Here is a 21,628-nt window from a genome sequence, read left to right as displayed (position 1 = left end):
AGTTCTTACAGGCTGCAGTCCAACGGAAATATACCAACATTTTTATGACAGCAGCATTATAGCTTTTAAAATATAAACACAAACCAAACACATTTTAAAAAAGAAAAACTTTCTGAATAAACCATTTTTCAAATTTTCTACAGTGAACTCACTTTTTTTCTTTTTAAATTGCTCTACAAGTATTTCATGGCTTCCCAGGTGGCTCTGTTGTAAAGAATCCACCTGCAATGCAGGAGACACAGGTGAGATCCCCTGAAGAAAGAAATGGCTCCCCACGCCAATATTCTTGCCTGAGAGTCCCATGGACAGAGGAGCCTGGCAGGATACAGTTCATGGAGTTGCAAAAGAGTCAGACACGACTTAGTAGCTAAGAACAAGTGTTTCAGAAAGTAAAGAGGGAGGGAGTTTAAATAAATATATAGTTATGCAAAATGTTAATACATTATAGAAATGGCAAAGTAATGTTGAGTCCTAAAATATGAGTTTTTGGTAACAAAAAGGCATTTCTATGCTTAAGCAACTAAACAGCAATAAAGGGCTTTTGATCAATTGAATTAATGATGTAGCTGGAAGAAAAGTTAGGCAGAAATACACAACATAAACTTAGAAGAAACAAAAATTTTGTTACGTGTTTTTACAAATGCAGAAAATGTGTGCTGTTTACTGAGAAATGCTGGTATAAACTTACCTTTCTTTCGGAAAATAATTAAACAGGGTGACATAAAGCAGTTACTCTTCCAATTTATGTGAACCTAGAAGCCTTGAAAATTACCCCCTCTCTGGAAAAATGATTACAAAGACTCAATTTTGGACTTGATTTGTCAAATTCAGGGTATTACACTATGAGGACCAGAGGATTCAAAATCTATCCTGTAGAGTTTATGGTATCTTGTTTTTCAGATCTGGGAGATGACCAGAGTGTGCCCATTTTCTTGAAACATGGCCGCCCAGTGTATCAAAGGTTAAGACTTTGATAAGTTGGCTTTTCTGATGGTTTCTTAAAGTTTATGGCCATAAATTTATATTATAGATCACATACTTCCTCATATTAAAATATTAAGACCTTTTACCTAAATGTCAGGCAGAATCAATGAAAATGATAAGTTGGCACCCTTTTCTCAGTGAGTTTTAAAACTTTAGTTTTAAACTTCAGTTAAACTTTCTAAATAATACAGAAGTAATTTTTTTTAAATTAAATCATTTAGCTCAGGCATTACAAAGTAAAATCCCATGAAAAGCATGAAAAGCAGGCTTTCTTGACACTTCTCTATGAAGACCTATGCTGTTTACTTGAACATAAGGACAGTTTGTGATGACATAGTCATTCATTTATGTCCTTGGCATACCCCACGACTGGCGGCAGTTCTAATGATGTTCTTCCTACTGAAAATAAGAGAATCACTGCTTGATGGGGAATTTGGAGGTTCATGAGATGGAGATAAGTGTATTATCTAATATGAACAATTATCCCCCAAATGTATATACTAGAACAACCTCATCTTTACTAGATGGTAAAACACAGAAATATCTGGTAGAAAATCTACCCATGTCTCTGTGGTGCATGTGTACTCAGGCATGTCAAACTCTTCTCAACACCATGAACAGTAGCCTTGCAGTCTCCTCTGTGCATGGAATTCTCCAGGCAAAAATATTGGAGTGGATTGCCATTTCTTCCTCCAGGGTATCTTTCCTACCCAGAAATCCAGTCAGCAACTCCTGCATCTCCTTCATTGGCAGGTGGATTCTTTTACCTGGGAAGTCCATCCATGTCTCTACCCTGTAAGTTAGCAGCCGGCAGAGAGCACACTTACATGGACTCACTGTGATGGTCAAATAGAGAAAAAAATGGAGCTAAAACCTACCTGAGAACAGGCCTATGGGACTTCTCTGGTGGTCCGGTAGTTGACTTTGCCTTCCAGTGTGGGAGTATGCGTTCATTCCCTCCTCAGGGAGCTGGTTTCCGACAAGCCTCTCAGCCAAAAACCATGAACAACAGCAACATTGCAACTAATTCAATTAAGACTTCAAAAAATGGTCCATATCAAAAAAAATCTATAAGAGAAAGAGAGAGTGTGCCTAAAAGCCCAGGATGGGTCACAGAACCCTTCCGTACCTTATTCCATAATTTCATTCATAAGTAAGGTATAAGAAAAGGAACAGCAAAACAACATATGAATAATCATGTCCACATATCTCCCCCCTGCTTTCAGGATTTATCTCCTGATTTCAGATGGTGGGGTAAAGCGTCTGCCTGCAATGTGGGAGACCTGGGTTTGATCCCTGGATCAGGAATATCCCCTGGAGAAGGAAATGGCAACCCACTCTCCAGTACTCTTGCCTGGAAAATCCCATGGACAGACAATCCTGGTAGGACACAGTCCATGGATTCGCAAAGAGTCGGACACGACTGAGCGACTTCTCTTTTCAGATGGTAAAGAATCTGTCTGCATCGCAGGAGACCTGGGTTTGATCCTTGGGTCAGGAAGATCCCCTGGAGAAGGAAATGGCTATCTACTCCAGCATTTTTGCCTAGATAATTCCTTGACAGAGGAGCCTGGCAGGCTACAGTCCACTGGGTCGCAAGGAATCAGACACAACTGAGAGACTTACACTTTCATAGACTAAGGAGCCAGAAATCAGTATCTTGGAGTCACAGAGCAGGCACATCCAAGGTATGTATTTAAGCAACTCTTCTGATCAAAGTCTGATACTGATGTTCAGACTTTCCTGGTCCATATCAACGGTCCATATCAAACAGTAGACGGTAAAGCGCCTGCCTACAATGTGGGAGACCCAGGTTAGATCTCTGGGTCAGGAAGATCCCCTGGAGAAGGAAATGACAACCCACTCCAGTACTCTTGCCTGGAAAATCTCATGGAGGGAGGATCCTAGTAGGCTACAATTCATGGGGTCTCAAAGAGTCGGACACGACTGAGCGACTTCACTTTCACTTTCTGATCAAAGTCTGATACTGATGTTAGTTTCTTATTGTGCAGTTTCAATGAGGTTGATACAAATGAACATGAGGTTATTCCAAAATTAGAAGTCTCCTATGAATCAATTCTTGGACTTCAGAGGAGCTGATAGGTCAGGAGTAGCCTCAATCATCTGGATCAGACAATAGAATCCTGTAGTTCAGAGGACAGCTGCCAATGAGGCCATACCATGGAAAAGTTGCTCCTCACATACTGGGATAATACACAGCTTGAATTATTTTAAAGAGTGAAGATCAGTTCTGCTTAACACTGGACATATATGTCTGGTGAGTAGGTTGGACATAAATACTTAATCAAATTACATAAATCCACAATATGTTCTTATGTAACAAACTCTCACTCCATGGATGTATGGGATCTTTACATATATGCACATCACTGTAATAGTATCCCTTTGTAAGAACTTGAAACCATGGGGCAAAGGGCCATTACAAATACAGTACGAATCTATTCATTTGACAGAATAACACAGCAAACTCCCGTTGGAATTCTGTGGTTATTTAGACAGTGCTGCTGATATTGTTTTGGCTTTTCCTTTGGCAATTTTGTCACTAATTCAGATAACATTTACTTTGGCAAAATACATCATGCCATTTTCAGTTGTCCCGTACTTCTCTGCTTATTCCTTTTTAGCTAATAAGAATTACAACTCCTTCCAAAGTTTAACAGTTTAATTAACTTATCTCTTATGATTCTGATGATGATACTAATTTGTGTCAATTAAAGTGATTGATTTTATCCTTTATTTAACTCCTTGAGGTCCCAATTACTAATAACTGGGTTGAGAATATTACTTTGAAGTTAATGGTAAAGAGCCATCAGAAAACATTTTATGTGTATTCTAAGTATCAAGTGTTAACTAATACAATGTCTATGAAGGCTATGATTAGAACTGAAGCACTCCCTGATCCAGTTTTTTCTCTTATCTTACTCAACACTTGGACCATGCAAGAGAAAAGTGAAAATGGAGAGTGAAAAATGGATCAGGGAGTGCTTCAGTTCTAATCAGAGCCTTTATAGACATTGCATTAGTTAGCATTTGACACTTAGAAAGAATACATATAAAATCTGTTCTGATGGCTATTTGCCATTAACTTCAAAGTAATATTCTCAAAAGCAAAAGTCACTTTAATTTTAATTAGATCCCATTTGTTTATTTTTGCTTTTATTTCCAGAATTCTGGGAGGTGGATCATAGAGGATCCTGCTGTGATTTATGTCGGAGAGTGTTTTGCCTACGTTCTCCTCTAGGAGTTTTATAGTTTCTGGTCTTACATTTAGATCTTTAATCCATTTTGAGTTTATTTTTGTGTGCGGTGTTAGAAAGTGATCTAGTTTCATTCTTTTACAAGCGGTTGACCAGTTTTTCCAGCACCACTTGTTAAAGAGATTGTCTTTACTCCATTGTATATTCTTGCCTCCTTTGTCAAAGATAAGGTGTCCATATGTGTGTGGATTTATCTCTGGGCTTTCTATTTTGTTCCATTGATCTATATGTCTGTCTTTGTGCCAGTACCATACTGTCTTGATGACTGTGGCTTTGTAAACAAATGGGATCTAATTAAAATTAAAACCTTCTGCACAACAGAGGAAAATATAAGCAAGGTGAAAAGACAGCCTTCTGAATGGGAGAAAATAATAGCAAATGAAGCAACTGACAAACAACTAATCTCAAAAATATACAAGCAACTTATGTAGCTCAATTCCAGAAAAATAAACGACCCAATCAAAAAATGGGCCAAAGAACTAAATAGACATTTCTCCAAAGAAGACATACAGATGGCTAACAAACACATGAAAAGATGCTCAACATCACTCATTATTAGAGAAATGCAAATCAAAACCACAGTGAGGTACCACTTCACACCAGTCAGAATGGCTGAGATCCAAAAGTCTACAAGCAATAAATGCTGGAGAGGGTGTGGAGAAAATGGAACCCTCCTACCCTGTTGGGGGGAATGCAAACTAGTACAGCCACTATGGAGAACAGTGTGGAGATTCCTTAAAAAATTGCAAATAGAACTACCTTATGACCCAGCAATCCCACTACTGGGCATACACACCAAGGAAACCAGAATTGAAAGAGACACATGTACCCCAATGTTCATTGCAGCACTGTTTATAATAGCCAGGACATGGAAACAACCTAGATGTCCATCAGCAGATGAATGGATAAGAAAGCTGTGGTACATATACACAATGGAGTATTACTCAGCTGTTAAAAAGAATTCATTTGAATCAGTTCTGATGAGATGGATGAAACTGGAGCCGATTATACAGAGTGAAGTAAGCCAGAAAGAAAAACACCAATACAGTATACTAACACATATATATGGAATTTAGAAAGATGGCAATGACGACCCTGTATGCAAGACAGTAAAAAAGACACAGATGTGTATAACAGACTTTTGGACTCAGAGGGAGAGGGAAAGGGTGGGATGATTTGGGAGAATGGCATTGTAACAGGTATACTATCATGTAAGAATTGAATCGCCAGTCTATGTCTGACGCAGGATACAGCATGCTTGGGGCTGGTGCATGGTGATGACCCAAAGAGATGTTATGGGGAGGGAGGTGGGAGCTGGGTTCATGTTTGGGAACACACCCGTGGTGGATTCATGTCAATGTATGGCAAAACCAATACAGTACTGTAAAGTAAAATAAAGCAAAAATAAAAATTAAAAAAAAAAAAAAGTCACTCAGTCCTGTCTGACTCTTTGCAAGCCCATGGAATTCTCCAGGCCAGGATACTGGAGTGGGAAGTCTTTCCCTTCTCCAGAAGATCTTTCCAACCCAGGGACAGAACTCTGGCCTCCCACATTTCAGGCTGATTCTTTACTAGCTGAGCCACAGTGAAAGCCCAAGAATACTGGAGTGGGTAGCCTATCCCTTCTAGAGCAGATCTTCCCAACCCAGGAATCTAACTGGGGTCTCCTGCATTGCAGGTGGATCCTTTACCAACTGAGCTATCAGGGAAGCCATGATATTCTCAATCGAGATGTTTCTCCGGAAATTTAGACTCCTAGTCCACTGTTTACTTGACATCTCCTCTTGGATGTCCCATGGGCATCTTGAATTTAACAAATCCAAAACAAGACTCCAAACTTCTTCTTTTCAAAGTCTGCTATCTTCTCTATCTCCATTTAGTTCTTTAGGTTGAAAGTGCTAAAGTGGTTGTCTTTGATTTCGCTCTCTTACATTATTTGTAATTCTCAAGCAAATTTAGTTGAATTTGAAAGGTGTCCAGAACCTATACACTATCACCACGGTCATTGTTACCATCTTTGTACAACTACCATGATTTTCTCCTGAATCTGTGTTATAACCTCCCCACTGGTCTTTCCATTTTGCCTTTTCCCAATAGAGTCTGTTTTTGTTTTTGTTTTTTTCCCCTAAAAATCCAAAGGATCCTTTAAAAATCAAAGATGGGTATTCATAGCCATCCTAGGGTGTCTCTTTCCTCTCAGAATAAAAAGCAAAGATATCCCAATGACCTATGACACCCAGTATTGCCACACCCAATCCTGTCATTGTCACCTCCCTTTCATGTCCTACAACTGCCCTCTTCTCTTTCTACTCTGGAATCCATGGCTAACCCATTACTTCAAAAATGTGCCAGAAATGTGCCAATCTCATAAATTTTGCTATATCCTCTACCTAGCATGGGCTTCCCTGGTGGCTCAGTGGTGAAGAATCCACCCGCCAATACAGGAGACCTGGGTTCAATCTCTGGGTTGGAAAGATCTCCTGGAGAAAGAAATGACAACCCACTCCAGTATTCTTGCCTGGGAAATTCCCTGGACAGTGGAACCTGGCAGGCTATAGTCCATTGGATCGCAAAAGATTCAGACATGACAGCAACTCAACAACAAAAGCTGCCTAGCATATTCTTCCTTCAGATGTTGACAGCTCCCCTCACCTCCTTCTGATCTTTGCTAAAGTATCAGAATCTTGGCACTTCCCTGGTGGTCCAGTGGTTAAGACTTCACCTTCCAGTGCAGCGGGTGCAGGTTTGATCCCTGGTCAGGGAGCTAAGACCCCACATAACTTGTGGCCAAAAAACTAAAACATAAAGCAGAAGCAATATTGCAAAAATTCTTTAGAGGCTTTAAAAATGGTCCACAGAAAAAAACTCTTAAAAATAAATCAACATTTCAATTAGGCATTGCTTAAGAAAATTATTTAAAATTGCAAGGCTCCAAAAATGCTTCCAATACTTCTACTTAGTCAATCCTGATATCTTTTCCTTGACATTTATCTGTCATACTGGGAGTGCTTTCCCAATAGCTCAAGAGGTAAAGAATCTGCCTGCAATGCATGACATGCAGGAGATGCAGGTTTGGTCCCTGGGTGGGGAAGATCCCCTGGAGGAGGAAAGGGTAACCCATTCCAGTACTCTTGCCTGGAAAATGCCATGGACAGGGAAGCCCGGAAGGCTGCAGTCCATAGGGCTGCAAAGAGTTGGACACAACTGAGCATACATGCATACCCATACTAGAGGTATCAGGTTAAATTTCTCCAATGGCAGACATTGAGACAAAAATTTTATTGCAAGTAGCGGTTTATTCAGTGAGTAATCCCAGAAAGTACCAGTAGAGGAATAGAGAAGTGAAGCTGGAAGAATGCCAATACAGGATGCATTAAAGAGCAGGTTACAGCTGTGGTTAACTAGAGCTCAATTGTCATGGGAACATATGGGCAATCTTAGAGAAAAGACCTGCATTGTCTTACATGAGCTATAAGAAAACTAGTGTATTTAATTGTCAGTTCACTTAAGGAAGTTCTTTTTTCTGCAGGCATATGCAGAATTGCAGAATATATCAGGCAGCCATAGAAAGCCCTCGGGCAATTTGTTGAAAGTGTTTGCTGCAAGAAGCCATTAGATCTGAGCACACAAGGAAAGAGCTTGCTGCAGATATTGTCCGCTACAGTATACCTTTTGCACAATTCACATCTACTCATTGCCCTGTTAAGTTCATTCATTCTATCTATCACTGATTCTTTAAGGTCATGGTTAGTCATAATGTATATATATATATGTATTGGGGGCTATGCTGGGTCTTTTTTGCTGTGGGTGTTGTGATGCACAGACTTCTCATTACAGGGACTTCTCTTGTTGTGACTTGGAGGCTCAAGGGCACTCAAGCTTCAGTAGTTGTGGCACAGAGGCTTAGTTGCCCCATGGCATGTGGAATCTTCTGGGAACAAGAATCAAACCTAGGTCCCCTGCACTAACAGGTGGATCCTTAGCCATTGGACCACCAGGTAAGTCTATCATAATTTCTATTAATAAATAGATAAATGCAATGTTAAAACAGGAATGTTGCTGGGAAAGTTATGGATCCTTACTATTACAGTTGGTTCTCCAGGTAGTAATTTGATTGCTTGACAAGTGGATTGCATCAGACCTTTATTCCTGAAGGGGCTAAGATCTTATTACTATGTCCTTGTCTGGATTTGACAGTTTCAATTGTCTTTTCAAGGCTATTGCTAGGGCAAGAACACCAAGAGGCAATCCAGTGAATCTGTGTGTTCAGCACAACTGTTTACTGTGCTATTAGGTAGCTGCAGTCTTACATCTCATGATAATGAAGATTATTGCTTCTAGTAAGTCTGCATCTCTTTTTTTTTTTTTCCCATTAGTCTTCTGTCAGGAGAATCCCAAATAGTGACCATAGGTTTAATCTGTATTTTAACTATAATAGAAATGTTCCCTAACCTCCAAGAAGCAAACTATTTAATCACATGGATCCTGAAGATGTATGGAGTGGGAAGTACATATTCTGTAGGTGGAACACAGGGAAGGGTTGTGAGAGTGGTCACTCATACCTCCAGTACTTGGTTCCTGGACCTATGTAGTCCAGCTATCAGAAACACCGAACTAGGCATTGGGGGATTTTCTTTGTTTTATTTTTGGTTTTATTTATTTTTTAATATAAATTTATTTATCTTAATTGGAGCTTAATTACTTTACAATATTGTATTGGTTTTGCCATACATCATTATACAGAGTGAAGTAAGCCAGAAAGAAAAACACCAATACAGTATACTAACCCATATATATGGAATTTAGAAAGATGGTAACGATAACCCTGTATGCAAGACTGCAAAAGAGACACAGATGTATTTTTGTTTTTAATATATAGTGTATCTTGAAGGACAGCGGAATGTTACCCTCAAGCTGAAGCCTTAAATGTGCCTTTAAAAGGTTGTTTCAGAGTTCTACCAGATTGTCAACTGGTGACTTTGTATAGTTAATTACACAAATATTTTCTGTTATTTTATGTTTAAACTATCTTGGCTTAGTAATAATATGATAGGGTCTTGTTTTCTGTAAATTAAATATCTTTTTATGTCTGGGCCCATTTTCCTCCCATATGACAGAAGATTGAGCTGGGTGATTTATAAGAACTTTTCCAGTTCTCATTTACTCTCTATCTTATCCAGATAGGCAGAAAGCTATTCCTGCATCATTTTGGTATTTGTGTTATGGAGAAAATACATAGTTGTTGAGCTTGACCTTGTGATGGCCAATATGTGCTAATAGTATGTACCCAGATGCTGTTTCCTCATCACAAAGTATCTCCTTAATTTATATCTATATGAAAAGTCCTAGGAGACACTTTCAAAACTTTAAAATTATAAGTGCATTAGATCTCATTAAAGAAATCAGTAAAGCTAATGAAATTCAACAAACTAACAATTGTGAGTAAATTAATTCTGTAAATAAACGAATATGCCAAGAACTGGTAATTGCCGTATTTGGATATTATTGTCTATATTTCTTTTAAAAAGATTGGTGGATGAAACACTTAAGTTACAGAATTCATACCACTATAAAAATGTTAAATAAGTCAGATAATTTTCTGGACTTCTATGCAAACCAAAAACAACTTGGTGTAATTTTATAATTTCAGTCTTGAATGGGGAGCTGGAAAACCTGTTTTTCTAGATAAGTTTTACCCTACTATTACAAAATGCATGATTGTATTTATGAGATGATAAAAACTGTAAAAGGCAGGCATATTCTTATACTTGTAGTAGATGAATCACCCTTAATTTTGACTATAGGAATCCAATATAAATAATTCATTATCAGAATTAGAGGCAGATCTAATTCTCCCAAATAGGTAAGTCTAGACTTTTACTATTAATCAGTATTAAGAATTACAAGGTCAATAACCTTAGAGCTATGATAATTGTATGAAGCCTAAGAATAAAAAGATTGTTACTAATACCTTCAAAAGACAGTATTATTTCAAATATTGGAAATAAAGTTTATATTGTAGAAAATTATTGGGAATCAGAAAGTAAATGGTTTAGAAGTAAACAGGAAAGGCTGAGGTTATTTATTATTAGAGTTTTTGAATTGATGTTCTACATTACTTATTGAGCAAATATTTATTGAGTTTCTGATAAGTGCAAAGTATTCTTCCAGATGCTTTCCAGGTGCTGCTATGGTAAAGAACCTGCCTGCCAATACAGGAGACATAAGAGATGCAGGTTTGATCCCTTGATCAGGAAAATCCCCTAAAGAAGGGAATTGCAACCCACCCTAGTATTCTTGCTTGGAGAATCTCATTAACAGAGGAGCCTGGCAGACTACTGTTCATTGAGTCATAAATATTTGGACAGGACAGAAATGACTTGGCACTTAGGACATCCTGCTGCTGCTGCTGCTGCTGCTGCTAAGTCGCTTCAGTCGTGTCCGACTGTGTGACCCCATAGACGGCAGCCCACCAGGCTCCCCTGTCCCCAGGATTCTCCAGGCAAAAACACTGGAGTGGGTTGCCATTTCCTTCCCTAATGCATGAAAGTGAAGTCGCTCAGTCGTGTCCAACTCTTAGCGACCGCATGGACTGCAGCCCACCAGGCTCTCCCGTCCATGGGATTTTCCAGGCAAGAGTACTGGAGTGGGGTGCCATTGCCTTCCTTCTAGAATTCCTCCTGACATGGATCTTATAGTCTGAGAGTGTCTTACAGGGAAAAACAGACAGTTTTTTTTTTTTTTTTTTGAAGTATGGTGTTGGTAAATTATATAGTATGCAAGATGGTGTGATTAAAAAAAACTATGAAAAGTAAAGATAAAATAAAGAGAGGTACAGTAAATGAGGAGGATAAAGAATGTTGCCTTTTTTTTTTTCTAAAAGATGGTAAGCAGAGAGTGCATTGAGTTAATGTGAATTAAAGTCGGGTGAAACAACAAGCCATAAAGCCCTCTAAATATTCACAGAAGAGCCATCCTAGATGTAGGAGGAGGATGTGCAAAGGTTCTGCCACAGAAATACGCCTGACAAGTTCAAGAACATCAAGGAAGACAAGAGTGGTGGAGGCGAGTAAGTAAAGGGATAAATCATAAGAGACAAGGTCAAAAATACTCACAAGAGAACTGATCATGAGAGACCTCCAAGTTCATCACCCACTCAAAGCAAGGTGGGAAGCCACTGGAGGGCTTTGAGACGAAAAGAAGTGTCACGATCTAACTCCAATACAACAATTACTGCCTTTGTTGTGTTTAGAACAGACAGAAGCAAGCTTGGAAGGAAGTAGGAGGACTAGTCAAAAGTTGTAGTGAAAATCTAGAAAAAGAGATTGGTCCAGGGGTATGTTACACTGAAGGCAGTGAGAAGAGGTTTTATTCTTTACCAGGCTTTTTTTTTTTTTTTTTTTTTTTTGGACAGGGGTTGGGGCACATGGCATGCGGGATCTTAGTTCCTCTACTGTTGAAATTGAACCAATAACCCTAGCATTGGAAACATGGCATCTTAGCCACTGAACAGCCAGGGAAGTCCTAGATACTTTGAAAATAGAGGAAAATGGATTTTTTGTAGAAAGATGGAGTTCTTATTTAATGATATTAGAAATAACATGTTTTGGAGATAATATAAGGAGTGTTACTCTGATATTCAAAATCTTAGAGATTTACCTGGAAATATTGAGTAGGCAGCTGGCTGCATTGCTCTGAAATCCAGAGGAGTGGTAAGCTTAGAAATAGAATTTAAAGTATCAGAATAGTGAAATTAGCAAAGGAGTGGAGGGAAGAAAAGAAAGCTGTAGTAAAATTAGAGTTTTAGAGTTATCACAAAATAGCCCTATTCTTTAAAATTATAGCCTTTACATTAAAAGCATCACTCGATCTCCCAGTCGATAGCTAAGCCAATAAAGTAGTCGTTCATCTCCTAGCTATTAGTTAATAATTTAGGCATGTTCAGCTATCATAATAATTCAACTATAATTTAATAATTCAGTGAAAATTCAAGATTTTTTTTAATGCTTTCAGTTCGCCCTTAGGGTAAATAATCTATACAACATGCATAGCATAATCAGGAAGGAGCAAACACACTTTTGAATCTCTGATGAAAGCCACCAAGGATATATGTAGCACACAGCATTGCATCATTGGACTCAGAAATCATTACATGCAATGTTAATGCGTGGAAATATGTAAATTCATGGCTTCTACAATATGCTTTTCCTAACTCACAGGTGTAATAGACAAAAAAAAAAAAAGAATGGTATTTAGGATTTTTCTAGAAATAACAATGACATTTTGCAGGTTTTTAAAATTTATTATAGTCACAAAGGGAAAAAGTCCCTGGAGGGATATAGATGCTGTACTCATAAGTGGGTAATTTGAGGTCACATTTAATAAAGGGGCAAATGTGACAGCAAGACTCAAAGGGGCGACTTGGTAGATGTCATAAAACTAGTAAGTTCTACAACTGTCATTTAAAACCTAACTCTTTCTGACTTCACATTCACAGATTTAACATAATACCGTACTTTTAACATCTACTTTCACAGTTTGGAATGGACAAGTTAGGAGAAAAAATCTAAACCTCAAAATATTTCAACAGACCTGTTCACATACATAAAGCTTTGTAGATTAATGTTTTAGAGCAGGAAATATAATATTGCTTCCATTAGAAGAGAACAATAAAAGTGAAGATTCTTCAAAGAATTTAGCACAATTAGAATCACTAATAAGAAAATGCACTAAAATACATTTGTGTTATTTATTTATGGTGAAAAGAAACTTTCTTACTAAATATTGTGTAAGCATTAATTAAGGGGACCAGTAACTATTAATAAACACTGGGGGACTTCTCTGATTGTCCAGTGGTTAAGAATCTGCCTTCCAATTCAGGAAATGCAGGTTCAATCTCTGGTTGGGGAACTCAGATCCCATATGCCACAGGGCAACCAAGCCCACAAGCCACAACTAGAGAAGTCTGTATACAACAGAGTCCATGCATTGCAACAAAGACCCAGCACAGCTAAAAAAGGAAAAAAGAAAATTTCAGAGAGAAATCGCTATACACTATTGCTGGGCATCACTGGATAACTTTAGTACCTAAGCATCCATGTACACTTTTTTAAAATTATAAACACTGGGATATTTCAAGAATGTAAGAGGGTATGACTGTATGTTTGAGAACTCATGGTTATTCTGTTTAGTCTGCTTCCTCAGTGCTTCACGCCTTTGTCCCTTTCTTTCTCTTTCCATTATCCTAACTCAGCTTTATTTCTTGGTCAGATTCACATCACCTCTCATAGTTGGGAAAAAAATATTCGGACACTTATACTATCCTCAGCATTCACAGATTAAGGTATGCCTACACGTATGAAACTTCTGTGGTTAATTATTTTTCTAATTCTATGGCCAGTTAAATCTAATAAGCCTTACATCAACATTATCATTCTTTACCATCCAGTATAAAAAAACCCTTCATCTATCTTTTCCTATACTATTTTTTGTATGATGCTTTGAGTTTCCTTTCCCTGACTAAACTGACAACTTCTCACCACCACCCAAACCACAATTGAGAAAACTTTAGAAAATTCTAGAATCAAAATGTGCATATCCCTCCAGCACTGGGTAGTAAAATTATTTTTAAATAGTCACGAGTACTATTCCTAAATTAATACATGTTTATTAGACTGAATTTCTAAAGCATAGGTTTGAATTTTCAGAGTGTTGGATTGGTTGGGACATACCCAATGATGAATAAAGTAACAATGACACCTGGTAGGCATCATAAAATAGAAATATAGAACTTTTTATTAGAGGCAATTAACCTAGGCAGAAACATTCTCTCTGCTCCTGCTGTCACTGCTGTCACTTAGCAGATACACTGACTCCACTCACCAAGCAACTTGGGGGACCTCAAGTAGGCTAAGATAAAATTCATCATCCATTCCTAACAAAAACTCCAAAAGGCATAGAATAAGCTTAATTAAGTTTGATTCCTGGGCTGGGAAGATCCCTTGGAGAAGGAAATGGCAACCCACTCTAATATTCTTGTTTGGGAAATCTCATGGACAGAGGAGCTTGGCTGGCTACAGTCCATGGGGTTACAAAGGGTCCAACATGACTGAGCAACTAAGCGTACCTGCATACACATATATATTCTGAACATTATATATGTGTGTATACATTATAATAAGTACATATATATGCCATAAAGTTTTATCACAGATATGTATATATGTATACACATATAAAATGTGTTCATGTGTGTGTATAATTGCTATAAACTCAAAAATAAACCAACAAAACCTGAATGTATGAAGAACGGGAAACAGCAAATGTGTTAAGCCAAGTTACTGTTTATTTTATAATCACACACATGTACACACGTATCTACATAAGCAGACACATGTATTTTTATCTACTTACATATATAAAATTTTATATATTAGATGTTTCACAACTTTTGCACTTTTAATAAATTTTTATTTATTTATTTATTTTTGGTTACACCAGGTCATCATTTTTTGCATGCGGGCTTTCTCTAGCTGCAAGTGGGAGCCACTCTTCAGAGCAGTGCCCTCATTTCTCATTGAGGTAGCTTCTCTTCTTGCAGCTCCTGACTCTAGGGTGTGTGGGTTCAGTAGTTGCGGCGAATGAGCTTAGCTGTCTGGTGGCATATGGAGTCTTCCCAGACCAAGGATGAAACCTGTGCATTTGCAGGCAGATTTTTAACCACTGGACCACCAGGGAAGCCCAACTTCTGTATTTTAATTTACTTTATTTTGGTGCACTTTTAGGTTTACAGAAAAATTGAGCAGAAAGTGCAGAAGAGTTCCTGCATTCTCCTCTGCACCTCTCCTCAGTCATTTTTTTTCTATAAATCTGTCATTTTCCATAATTAAATCTGGCATATTTGTTACAAATTATGAATCATAATGGTACATCACTGACTAAGGACTGCAGTTAGGGTTCATCCTTTGTGAATAGTTCTATGGCTTTTGAAAAATGCATGTCAAGTAAGTACCATTACAGTATCATATAGAATAGTTTCATCATCCTAAATGTCTCCTGCACTCCACCTGTTTCTATCTCTCCACAAACTACAGGAAACCTCTGATCTTTCCATTGTATCTTTAGTTTTGCCTGTTCCAGAATGTCATACATTTGAAATATATACAATACAGCCTTTCCAAACTGCCTTCTTTGATTCAGCAATATGCATTTGAGTTCATGTCTTTTAGTGGCCTGTGTTCATTTCTTTTTTATTTTTGAATATTATTCCACTGTATGGATATACCACAATTTCATTAATCTATTGAAGGACATCTGGATTGTATCCAGTTTGGGGCAATTATGGATAAGGTTGTTACACATATTCATGCACAGGTTATTGTATTAACATACATTTTCAATCATTTGGGTAAATAGCAAGGAGCATGATTGGTCATCATAAGAAAATGCACTGTTTGTAAGCAGTTGCCAAACTCTTTCAAAAAGGTTGTGCTGTTTTTCTGTTGCCACCAGCAAGGAACAATAGTTCTTATTCCAAATTTTTGTCAGTATTTGGCAACTTCAGTATTTTTGGCATTCTAATACATGTGTAGAGGTATCTCCTGATTTTATTTTTCAATTCTCTAATTAAATTGTTGCACACCTTTTCATATGCTTACGGCCATCTGTTTATTTCCTTTGCTGATGCTTATTCATATCTTTGGGTTGTGTGCTTTCCTCTTGTTTTAAGAGGTTTTTTTCTTCTTTGCTTATTTTGAATAAAAACCATTATCACATATACATTTTGCTTTTGCTCTCTTCCAGTTTATGGCTTGTCTTTCCAGTCTTTTAACTGTGACTCTCCAGAGTACAAGTTTTAAATTTTAATGAGTCCAGCTTATCATTTTTTTCCATGCATTGTCCATTTGATGTGCATACTAAAAACTTATCACTAAGTCCAAGGTCAGATAAATCATATATTTATCTTCTAAAAATGTTATAATTCGTGCTATACATTTATATCCATGATCAATTTTGAGTCATTTTTTTGTTGAAAGGTATAAGGTGTGTGTCTAGCAGCATTTCTTTGCACATTGACATCTAATTGTGCCAACACCACTTGTTGAAAAAAAGAATCCATTTTTCCATTGAATTATCTTTGTATCTTTGTCAAAGATAAGTTGATTATGTTTGTGTGGGTCTATTTCTGGGCTCTCTATTCTGTTTCACTGAGCAATCAGTTTTCTTTTTCCAATACCACCCTATGGTTACTGTAGATTCATAATAAGTGTTAAATTCAGTTCAGTCGCTCAGTCGTGTCTGACTCTTTGTGACCCCATGGACCGCAGCGTGCCAGGCTTCCCTGTCCATCACCAACTCTCAGAGTTTGCTCAAACTCATGTCCATTGAGTCGGTGATGCCATCCAACCACCTCACCTTCTGTCATCCCCTTCTCCTCCTGCCTTCAATCTTTCCCAGTCTTCTCCAATGAGCATCAGTCCTCTGAGGATTATTTTTTCCCCTTCAGTATTGTGCTCATTAATTCTGGGTCTTTTCACTTTCCATATCTCAAAAAAAAAAAAAGAATTTATTAAGATTTTATTTTGAATTGCTTTGAATCTATACATCAAATTGGGAAGAACTGAAATCTTAACAACATTGAGTCTTCCTATGCATGGACATGGAATACTTCTCCATTTATTTATATTTTCTTTGACCTTTTGCAATCAGAGTTGTGCTTCTCTTCATATAGTTTTTGTGCACATTCTGATACAATTAAACTTGTGTTTCATATTTTGTGTGCACATATAAATGGTGCTCCATATTTTTATTTCAGATTTCACTTGCTTATGTCTGGTATTTAAGAAGCAATTGCAAAGGAGCCCAGTGGTGCAATGGGTGATGCATCTGACTACAGATCAGAAGAAAGCAATAGCTGTACAATTGTTGAACACCTGAAACTAACACAACATTCTAAATCAACTATTTTTTAATCTAAAAAAAAATCAGGTCATTTTCCACTTGAAAAATAATAAAAGCAACAATTGTAGTTATTGTCAGCAGCAAAAGATAAATGATTACATTCACTCAGAGTACACTAAAAACTGATGCAGAAATTGAATGTTTCTTTGTTCATGTAAGGACATATATGCCTAATAGAGACAGCCATAAATGACATTCAGAAGGAAAAAGTTAGAAAACATTATTATAATTGTGGAAATCAAAGATGTCAAAGGACACTTGAATGGGATATTGACATTTGATCAGAAGCCTTTTTCTCATATTCTTTTCAAATTGAAGATTACAATGGCTTTCATGCCTACATAGTCTAAATTATTTTATTCATCTAAAATTATAAAAGTATATCTCCAGGTATAATTTCCACACAGGTGCACATTCAGCAACAAATAAAATAATTTTTTTTAATCAATAAGGTAATTTGGCTAGTGTTTGTAGATATCATTTAGTAGTGCCTCACTGGATATCAAATCAGATTACTTGCACAACAACTAGCTAGGTTTCCTATTTTCTGTGGAAATCTGACTAGGTATACATAGTGTCCTATATCTTAAATTTTTGTCTTTAAATTCTTTTCAGATGATTATACATTTTCTCTTGGAATTGCAGGCAATTTCCTCATTTCAATCAAGAGTTTTTTATTTGTTTAAAGATTAACATACATGTTTCTGTGTGTTTGTTTATCCCAAACATAAAGGGATTTTTCTCCATGAATGTAAACGAATGTATCACCTTCTGAGTGTTTAGTACAATTGGTTGGCAAACTGCATATATTTCATTTTCTCATAGATTTCTTAGAGTACACATTTGCTTCAAAGTATGTAAATAAATATTAGGCCAAACATATTGAAGATATGTATTCCTTTTGAAATGTATAGTTGCTAGGCACCTCTTTCATATTCTTGTGCATCGGTTTTCATCAGGGTAATTGTATCTACCTTTTAAGTTTGTTGTGAGAATCAGTAGATTCATAGATGTCAAGTGTTCTTGATCGAAGATAAGCAAGCTAAATATTAGCTAATAGCTTTTCCCAGGTGACTAATGTCTTGCTATCTACGAGAAACACATGAAAAAAATACTACCAAATAAACATTTAAACTAATTGATTTCTAAAGTTGGTTATACTTACAAAGTCTTTCTTTCTATTTATTTGAATGTGTAAATGAAGTTTAGATCGATACTTTGGTACTCTACCAGCATATCATAGAGTTGCTTAGTGTTTTATTACATCCTCCAGCCATAAGAATCGCTACTGCATTGTGCTTTGTATAACAAATCATTTTTTTTGTTACTTAAATGTAATATTTAAACACTGAACTGTTTAAGACAATTTCAAAGGCTTTCTACAGTTAGTCTCTCAAGAAGTCCAGACTGACACTCAAGATATTCCATAACTTTGACTCCACCTTATCTTTCCATTCAGTTTCTTAACCAGGCAAACTAAATTTCTTGCTACTTCCAATTCACACATCAATACGTATGATTCCTACCCCTCAGATACACAGTCCTTCCTCTCAAATTGACAGGCTTGAAATTCTCAGGTAAATGTTAACTCCTCATATGTAATTAAGTTCTAATCTCAATAATGCCCAATATTTCATCACTAATACACCATACATACATGAAAGGTAGGTTATTATTTCAGTCTTTTGGGTGTTTATAAGTGGGCTTAGCTAAAATGCTCCAACTAGCACATGAACTGGGTGAAAGCCTATGAGTACAAAGCTTTCACCAAAACCTTGTTCCAGTGGCAGCTTGGAAACATTTCATCTTGGGTGAAATAATGAGATAGTAGAGAAGTTGCTATCAAAGTAGCAAAAACAAAGCAAAATTATTCACAGCCAGGATATGATTAAGAGAAAATGAATAAATAACTGAATCAACCTCAGATGCTATGGAAAAGGACTTCATCAGTTATATAAAGTATTAAGTATGAAATTAAAATCTCAGAGCTTTTTGTTAATACCAAAATTTTCATACTCTCATTGGGCGGTTCCAATTCCAGGTAAGGTGGAGTAAACATGTTTACCTTTCTCTTCACTGAAAACTATTATAAAACCTGTACAGAATGCAGAGCCTAGCTATTTGAGGGCTGTGAAAGCAAAAGAACAACAGAAAGTTTGAGGAAGAAGGCCAGAATCCAAGGATCCAATGTGCTACCAAATCTGTATTGAGTTTACCTTTTTCTTCCCCTCCAGCATCTCCCAGCCTGAAGCCATGTCAGTTAAGAACCCAAAAGTAAGTAACACAGAACAAAGAGAGAGATACAAAGTGCACTATCTTGTACATTATATAAGAGTATACTCTTGAGATACAAGAGTGTACTATCCTACAGCTTAGAGTGAGGAAAAAGTCCCCCGCCCCCCTTTTTTTTTAATACTTTCTCTCCTTTCTTTCATGCTCTAACTCCCAAGGAATTACACTTTGGCAGCAGGAGCCTAGGAAATGACTCTAAGGGATAAAAACTCTCCTCCCCATTCAGTACAATCGGTGTCCCTTGAGCACAGGCAAAACTAACATTCTCTTTCTTTCCTTCTCTATCACTGTCTCTGTTACTCTTGCTCTCTTTTTCTGCTACTTGACCGTGGGTGCACTATAATCACAGAAGTGAACTTTGTCTGCCAGTACACCAACATGTGAGCCCTTTGCAAACAAAAAGTAATGGTAGAGAGCTTGGGAGAGAGAAGCTAGGGAAGACTCCTCCAGGAAGGAAAATACAAACTCCCGAAGCTGTCACTGTGAAATGAAATATTTCCTACTATATCAGTGGGCAAAAAACTTCACAGGAATCCATGATTCCAGATGTCCAAATGTGAATTTCTGAGCCATGCCAACAAAGCCACTCCCTACACAAGGAACTTAAGGATATCACAGTTCAATTCAGTTCTGTTCGGTTCAGTCACTCAGTCATGTCTGACTCTTTGTTACCAAATGAATAGCAGCACACCAGGCCTCCATGTCCATCACCAACTCCCAGAGCTCACTCAAACTTACGTCCATCGATTCAGTGATGCCATCCAGCCATCTCATCCTCTGACGCCCCCCTCTCCTCCTGCCTCCAATCCCTCCCAGCATCAGAGTCTTTTCCAAAGAGCCAAATCTTCGCATGAGGTGGACATAGTATTAGAGTTTCAGCTTCAGCATCAGTCCTTCCAATGAACACCCAGGACTGATCTCCTTTAGGATGAACTGGTTGGACCTCCTTGCAGTCCAAGGGACTCTCAAGAGTCTTCTCCAACACCACAGGTCAAAAGCATCAATCCTTCGGCACTTAGCCTTCTTCACAGTCCAACTCTCACATCCATACATGACCACTGGAAAAACCATAGCCTTGACTAGATGGATCTTGGTTGGCAAAGTAATGTCTCTGCTTTTTAATATGCTATCTTGGTTGATCATAACTTTCCTTCCAAGGAGTAAGCATCTTTTAATTTCATGTCTGCAATCACCATCTGCAGTGATTTTGGAGCCCAAAAAAATAAAGTCTGACACTGTTTCCACTGTTTCCCCATCTATTTGCATGTAGTAATGGGACCAGATGCCATGATCTTCGTTTTCTGAGTGTTGAGCTTTAAGCCAACTTTTTCACTCTCCTGTTTCATTTTCATCAAGAGGCTTTCTAGTTCCTGTTCACTTTCTGCCATAAGGGTGGTGTCATCTGCATATCTGAGGTTGTTGATATTTCTCCCGGCAATCTTGATTCCAGCTTGTGCTTCTTCCAGCCCAGCATTTCTCATGATGTACCCTGCATAGAAGTTAAATAAGCAGGGTGACAATATACAGCCTTGATGTACTCCTTTTCCTATTTGGAACCAGTCTGTTGTTCCATGTCCACTTCTAACTGTTGCTTCCTGACCTACATATAAGTTTCTCAAGAGGCAGGTCAGGTGGTCTGGTATTCCCATCTCTTTCAGAATTTTCCACAGTTTATTGTGATCTGCACAGTCAAAGGCTTTGGCATAGTCAATAAAGCAGAAATCGATGATTTTCTGGAACTCTCTTGCTTTTTCCATGATCCAGCGGATGTTGGCAATTTGATCTCTGGTTTCTCTGCCTTTTCTAAAACCAGCTTGAACATCTGGAAGTTCACAGTTCACGTATTGCTGAAGTCTGGCTTGGAGAATTTTGAACATTACTTTACTAGAGTGTGAGATGAGTGCAATTGTGCAGTAGTTTGAGCATTTTGGGCATTGCCTTTCTTTGAGATTGTAATGAAAATTGACCTTTTCCAGTCCTGCGGCCACTATTGAGTTGTCCAAATTTGCTGGCATATTGAGTGCAGCACTTTCACAGCATCATCTTTCAGGATTTGAAATAGCTTTACTGGAATTCCATCACCTCCACTAGCTATGTTTGTAGTGATGCTTTCT

This window comes from Capra hircus, chromosome 5, assembly GCF_001704415.2.
Source record: "Capra hircus breed San Clemente chromosome 5, ASM170441v1, whole genome shotgun sequence".
NCBI lineage: Eukaryota > Metazoa > Chordata > Mammalia > Artiodactyla > Bovidae > Capra > Capra hircus.
This window is presented reverse-complemented; position numbering follows the sequence as displayed.